The sequence below is a fragment of the Balaenoptera physalus genome (genome assembly GCF_965194825.1).
Source record: "Balaenoptera physalus genome assembly, chromosome: 10".
In the NCBI taxonomy this organism is placed as follows: Eukaryota; Metazoa; Chordata; class Mammalia; order Artiodactyla; family Balaenopteridae; genus Balaenoptera; species Balaenoptera physalus.
Genome location: NC_138889.1, coordinates 102,615,712 through 102,623,595, shown reverse-complemented (window position 1 = coordinate 102,623,595; position 7,884 = coordinate 102,615,712).

Below are 7,884 nucleotides of genomic sequence, written 5' to 3'. Positions count from 1 at the left end.
GCTGAAGCTAAGTGGTTCGTGTTGGGGAAACATGGCGTGAGCTAATGGGGAGAGGAAAGTGGGAACACTCAGACCCAGGAAGGTGGGGATTTATTGAGAAGAGATGGAAGTTGAGGGGGTGGAAGGTATAGCATGCATGCCTACTGTTCCGCTTGACCTTGGCATGTTACTTCAAGATGCCAGAATTCTGTGCGGTTCAGACCATTGCCTCATGGGAGAATCTGGTTGCTGGTGTGGAAAGATATTCTTCCTGGTTGGGACAGGTTAGGTGGGAGAGTTTCCTGCCCCAGCCCTTCGAGAGAAACAGCACTAAACACCAGTACCGGGCAGCAAACAGAGTACCTGAATGAAGGTGATCACCTGGATTAAGAACCTGTTCCCTCTGGTCCACCTAAACCTGAAATTAAGCTATGGAATTGGGGATGAAGGCCCCCACAAACATACACACACACACACACACACACACACACACACACACACACAACTGAGGTTTAATTTCTTCGCCAGTTGAGAGAGTGAAGGCTCAGTTTCGAGCAGGTTTCTCGACTTTGGCACAATGGACATTTTAGACTGGACAATTCTTTGCTGTAGGTCTGTCCTGTGCATTTGTAGAATGTTTAGCAGAATCCCTGGCCTCTACCCACTAGATGCCATTAGCACCCTCCATCCCAATTATGACAACTAAAAACGTCTCCAGATATTAGTAAATGTCCCCTGGAGGTAAAGTCACCTCTGGTTGACATTTAGTTTAGTGGTTCTCAAAGTTGAGCCTGCATCAGAATCGCTTAGCAGCCTTGTTCACACAGGTTGCAGGGCCTCACCCCTAGATTTTCTGATTCAGTAGATCTTGGGGAGAGTTCCAGAATTTACACTTCTAGCAAGTTTCCAGGTGATGTTGACGCTGCTGGCCCAGGGACCATGCTTTGAGAACCACTGGTTTAGTGAAATAATAGAATATATCTTATTCCTAGACTATAGATGAAAATTCTGATGCCATACTACTTTCATTTCTGTATGAGTACAAGCTGACACTCCCCTCCAAGAATTCCCTGTAGTCATCAAGGAGAAAGAGGCTTTGTGGTCCTGAAACAGGGAGAAGGAATTCAGGCTCGGGTAAAGGAAAACACACACTGGTGGCAGCATATAGCGGGACATTGCTGATAGCTAACATCTTGGCTCATTAGCTCCAAGACCTGGCCCCGCAACAGCCTGTAGGCTCCAGTGCTGGAACACCTCAGGCCAAACAACTAACTAGGCAGGAACACATCCACCCCCATCTGCAGACAGCCTGCCTAAAGCCTAAAGAGCCCACAGCCACCTCTGGGCTTGCCCCTAGACACAGCCTAGCCCACCAGAGGGCCAAGACCCAGCTCTGCCCACCAGTGGACCGGCCCCTCTCACCGGGAAGCCAGACCATGCCTCTAGACCAGCCTCACCCACCAGAGGGAAGACACAAGAAGCTAGAAAACTAAAATCCTGCACTGCAGGCCAGATCCTACACTGGCACTGGCTGGGCCCTGGTCCAGCCCACTAGCTGGCCAACGCAACCTTTAGGACACCCTGGACCCCGTACCCAACTGAGTCAAGAACCACCCCCCCCCCCCCCACCAATAATATTAAATGAGCTCTGGGATTCCATAGCCACACTCTAGGAACCAGCTATGCCTACCAGTAGTCTGGCACTAACCCCAAGATCTGACTTAACCAGCCAGCGGGTGGGCAACAGTCCCAGAGTCTTCGGGACCCTGACTCCGCCCACCAGTGAGCCAGCACTAGCTCCAGGGACCCCCTAGGATTCTGCAAGTAGCCACCTCATGACCAGGCCCCAGTAAATAGCAGCCAGCTACATCCACACAAGGCGGGGCCTGGCAACCAACCAGTTAAGGGCCTACCTGACCGCCCACACACTTAGCCCACCACAACAGAAAAACCCACGTAGCCTTCTTAGGGGGAACCCCTAGAGCACATAGCTTGGGTGTCGAGAGGGGAGTGCACTGCTGGGACACATAGGATGCCTCCTACAGAGGGCCACTTCTGCAAGGCCAAGAAATGTAACTAACCTACCACATACATAAAAATACAAGTAGCAACTCAGAGAAGATGAGACAGCAGAGGAATATGTTTCAGGTGAAGGAACAAGATAAGACCCCAGAAGAACTAAGTGAAGTGGAGATAGGCAACCTGCCTGAGAAAGAGTTCAGAGTAGTGATCACAAAGGTGATCAAGGAACTTCGGAGGACAGTGGATACACAGAGCAAGACGTTATAGTAAGTCCCCTACATATGAACGAGTTCCATTCCAAGAGTGTGTTTGTAAGTCCAATTTGTTCGTAAGTCCAACAAAGTTAACTTAGGCACCCAACTAAAACAATCGGCCATATAATACTGTACTGTAATAGGTTTATAATATTTTTCACACAAATAATACATAAAAAACAAAGAAACACAAAAATAAAGAAAACATTTTTAATCTTACAGTGTAGTACCTTGAAAAGTTCAGTAGTACAGTACAACAGCTGGCATACAGGGGCTGGCATTGAGTGAACAGGCAAGAAGAGTTACTGACTGGAGGAGGGAGAGGAGGTGGGAGATGGTAGAGCTGAAGGATCATCAGAAATAGGAGATGGAGGGCAAGGTATCTTTTCTCCTCACTCCACTCTCAATTATTTTCACTTTTGTTTCCATTGTTATTGCTTGGTGCTTCTTAGCAGTACCAGCTACACCACCGCTGCTTTTACCCTTACTTCCAGACATCCTGGGCTTGAAAAAAGATACTGTACTACTGTACTCTGTACAGTACTGTACAGTAAAGTACACAAAAACACAGCCACTTGTAAAGGATGCACAAACTTGACAATGTATGCCAGACATGTGACCTAACTTATGTGATTAGACATGCGACCGTATGTTTGCATCTTTGAAAGTTTGAAACTTGAAGGTTCATATGTAGGGGACTTACTGTAGAAAATTTTAACAAAGAGTTAGAAAATATAAAGAACAACCAAACAGAGATGAAGAATATAATAACTGAAATGAAAAATACACTGGAAGGAATCAATAGTAGACTAAATGAGGTAGAAAAACGGATCAGTGAGCTGGAAGACAGAGTAGTGGAAACTACTGTCACTGAACAGAAAAAAAGAAAAAGAAAGAATGAAAAGGAGCAATCCAGTGTCCTTAAAGATAAAGATAAGATATTTTATGGGAAACAAGACTTCCCAGCCTTTGGTGGGTTTATTTGGATATCCTTTTAACGTGTTGATTGCCTTATTGTTTGAGGTAGGTGGCAAAGAAATATCCGGGATACCCCAAGGTTTATGCCCGTGCCTGTCTAGAGACTTGAAGTCTCCAGACCCTGAGTGTCATTGCTCAATTGTCTCGGTAACTTTCTTATTTGTTTTAATTGCAGGATTTCCTGTCTAGGATAAATAATAATGCTATATCAAGGGCTTTCATGAGGAAAAGATAACACAATGCATGTGAAAGTGCTTTATAACTGCTACATGTTGTATACTTACAGAATATTGCTTTAATATGCCTAAATCTAGTACCCTGGGTAATGGGGTAAAAACATGGGATTAGGGGTCAGGAATGTATCTGAATTACGGGTATGGCTCAGCCACTCAGTGTATGATACTGGGCAAATCCCATCAACACTGTAGATTTTGGTTGCCCATTTTTTAAATGCAGATAAAAATACATGCACTTGTAAAAATAGATATGAAAAGGATTGCACAAATGCCAGTTAGAGAATTGGCTCAAGATTGCAGATGGAGGCCAGTTATCATTTGCTGAATTCTCATCAAATGATTGAATTAACATCCATAAGAGTCAGGGAAGAGAAAAAAGAATTTATTGATGCTCCAGATGTGTTGGGGAATTCCTATAAGCTGGAGAATGAAAAGGACTAAGACTAGGGTGAAATAAAAGTGTAAGAAGCTGCCACCTATAATACATGTGTGAAATGTCAACTAGAAGAGCATGCAAGGCAGAATCAGCCCAGAGTCAACAGACAAACAAACTAGAATAAACCTAACTCAGGCCTGTTATTGGTCAGAGCTAGACTATGCAAGCGTGGCTGGTTGGCCTTTGATTCCATCCTGATTTTTTGCTAAGCATTTTGCAAATGTGAGTGTTACCAGGGCAGAAGGCAGTGGGGGGTAGGGGAGGGGCTTTGGGAACCGAAAGCAACAGAGAGCTCTGACCCTTGGAAGAGGGGAGGGCCTCACACAAAGAGGGCAAATTACTGCCACAACTTATAAAATTCCAGGCCCATCCTCCAAAATACCAGGGACGTGGAACAGTAGCTCTTTTAAACTTGTGAATAGGAACTCTCAAACTCAAAGATAAGAAAACCAGGAATGACCAAAGAATTGACAAGGAAAGAAAGGCATCAAACTCGACCTGTGGATGAATTCACACCTGCTGAAAGAGAAATAGAGCAATTAGGAGACTTTAGAAAAGTATAGTTGTTGCTATGTTATGTTACATTCTTAAAAAGGAATCAACTAGAGATTTCAGAATTTAAATACTGGAACTTTGAATAAAAATCTCAATAGATGGACTGAGTAGCAAAGTGGACATGGTTGATAGATAATTAGAAAGCTAAGAAGTTCTGGTAGAAGGTATATCTCAGAATATCACATAGAATGAAAATGGGATGGAAAATATGAAAGAAAATATAAGGGAACTGAACAACATTGACAAGTTTAAACATCCATCTAAATGGCATTCCAAAAAATGAGAACAGAGCAAATGGAATGATGAAAATAATGTAAAAGGAAGAAAAAGAAGAGGTGGCAGAAGCATCAGAAGAAGCAGATTTTCCAGAAGTGAGGAATGATTTAAGATTGAAATAACTTACTTAAGACTGAGTGTGAAAAGAACTCATTAGATATATTACTGTAAAATTTCTGAGCCCCAAAGATGAAGACAAGATCCCACAAGGTTCCACAGAGAGGGAATAAACTGGTTATGATGAGAAGAATAAGAATCTTACTGACTTCAGACTTCTCATTGACAGCCCCAGATACTTAGCAAACAGAGAAGTGATGTCATCAAATTTCTCTGGAAAGGTCTTAAACCTTTCAATCATAGAGACAGGCAAAATAGTATCTAATTAAAAGGACAAATTAAAAAAGTGTTTGGACATACAACAACGCAACAGGTTTAATACACAGAGATTCTCTCTCTCTCTTTGAAAATGAGAGAGAGAGTAGTTCTGTGGGGTTGAAACAAGCTTACTTACGCTCAGGAAACCTGCATTCTTTTCAAAAAATAGAGCAATTTTGTCACGTCTAAAAATTCTTTCATACCCTTTGCCAGTCAATCTACAGCCCTACCAGAGGCAAGGGCTGGTTAAGATCTCTTTAGTGATTAATTTTTCAGGTTCTTGAACTCTGTAAAATTAGCATCATATATTGAATATTCTTTTATGCCTGGATTTTCCATTCACCAAACGCCTATGAGACTAAAGCCATGTTGTGTGTGTTGGTATTTCATTCATTTTATTGCTGAGTACTATCCCATTATGTCCCATCCTATATGGGTATGATCGGCTCATTGGCAGGCCCATGTCACAGGAAATAGCTCCGTCAATACTAAATTCCAATATTTTACAATCTGATCTAGGTAAATATTGAAAAAGACTAGTTTAGTACATTCAATGCTATCTTCAGTAGGAGCAGGCTGCCTTTCCTCATCAATTACATGATCAATCCTTACATGATCTAAAAGCAGGTGATTCTGGAAAAGAAATCTGAGAAAGACCTCCTTGGAGCCTCCCTGGAAGGGACTTTATAGATATTCTTTTTTTTTTTTTTTAACATCTTTATTGGAATATAATTGCTTTACAATGTTGTGTTAGTTTCTGCTGTATAACAAAGTGAATCAGCTATACATATACATATATCCCCATATCCCCTCCCTCTTGCGTCTCCCTCCCACCCTCCCTATCCCACCCTCTAGGTGGTCACAAAGCTCCGAGCTGATCTCCCTGTGCTATGCGGCTGCTTCCCACTAGCTATCTATTTTACATTTGGTAGTGTATATATGTCAATGCTACTCTCTCACTTCGTCCCAGCTTTCCCTTCCCCCTCCCCATGTCCTCAAGTCCGTTTTCTACGTCTGCGTCTTTATTCCTGTCCTGCCCCTAGGTTCTTCAGAACCATTTGTTTTTTAATTTTTAGATTCCATATATATGTGTTAGCATATGGTATTTGTTTTTCTCTTTCTGACTTACTTCACTCTGTATGACAGTCTCTAGGTCCATCCACCTCACTACAAATAACTCAATTTCGTTTCCTTTTATGGCTGAGTAATATTCCATTGTATATATGTTTCCCTTCACTGCAGATAATAACTTGTTTAGGTTATAAGAAAAATCCCATCCTGACTCTATAATTTACTTCTTCCAAGTTATTGCTGGTTCAGTCAACTTAAAGAATCTCTACACATGGTGGCGCCTTAAAAAATCCACAAATAATGGATATATATTCAACTGATGCTTTTAAATATGATTTTGAACAATGATACTCAGAGTATCATATATGTCCATTATTTGTAGATTTTTTTAAGGTGCCACCATGTGCAGAGATTCTTTAAGTTGACAACAAAAGGAAGTTTCATTAAAATAATTTCTCATCTTTAATCTCTAATGTCTTTAATCTCTACTTTTAAAATCTCTTCATTTTATTCTACATGCAGCTTACCCTGTTTGTAATGTATCCACCAGTACAGATTATAAAAACTGTATTTCAACAAGGGACATGCTGGACTTCCCTGGTGGCACAGTGGTCAAGAATCTGCCTGCCAGTGCAGGGGACATGGGTTCAATCCCTGGTCCGGGAAGATCCCACATGCTGTAGAGCAACTAAGCCCATGAGCCACAACTACTGAGCCTGCACTCTAGAGCCCATGAGCCACAACTACTGAGCCAGCATGCCACAACTACTGAAGCCCACCTGCCTAGAGCCTGTGCTCTGCAACAAGAGAAGCCACCGCAATGAGAAGCCCGTGCACTGCAAGGAAGAGTAGCCCCCACTCACCACAGCTAGAGAAAGCCCGTGCACAGCAACGAAGACCCAATGTAGCCAAAAATAAATAAATAAATAAAATCTATGTTTAAAAAAAACACCAAGGGACATGCCACTGAATGTCATGACTATTCATGTGCTGGTTCTAGTGCTTTCAAACAAATTTGTTTTGTGGGACTTCCCTGGTGGCACAGTGGATAAGAATCCACCTGCTAATGCAGGGTACACGGGTTCGAGCCCTGGTCCGGGAAGATCCCACATGCCACGGAGTAACTAAGCCTGTGTGCCACAACTACTGAGCCTGTGCTCTAGAGCCTGCAGCCACAACTACTGAGCCCATGTGCCACAACTACTGAAGCCCACGCACCTAAAGCCCATGTTCCACAACAAGAGAAACCACCTCAATGAGAAGCCTGTGCACCACAACAAAGAGTAGCCCTTGCTCGCCACAAATAGAGGAAGCCCACACGGAGCAACGAAGACCCAACGCAGCCAAAAATAAATGAATAAATTTTTTTAAAAAATTTGTTTTATGGTGCCCACTCTATTGCATTTTTGAGTAGGTTATAAATCTTATTAAAACCAATAAAAATATAATTTCAGAATGTTTAAAAAAAATGATACTCTGATCAACTACTAGCCTTTAGGAATATTAGTAAGATACTATGAATAAACATTCATGGAATGTTTGCTGGAACAATACTTTTGGAAAGTCTTGTTGATAAGAATCGATCAAACTTGATCAAGATTATAAAATACTGTCATTCAACCTAATCATTTGAATCACTCCAACTCTCAGTCAGACTAGCCCTTTATCAATGTTCAGAGGTATTTCCTTTGCAGTAATACTA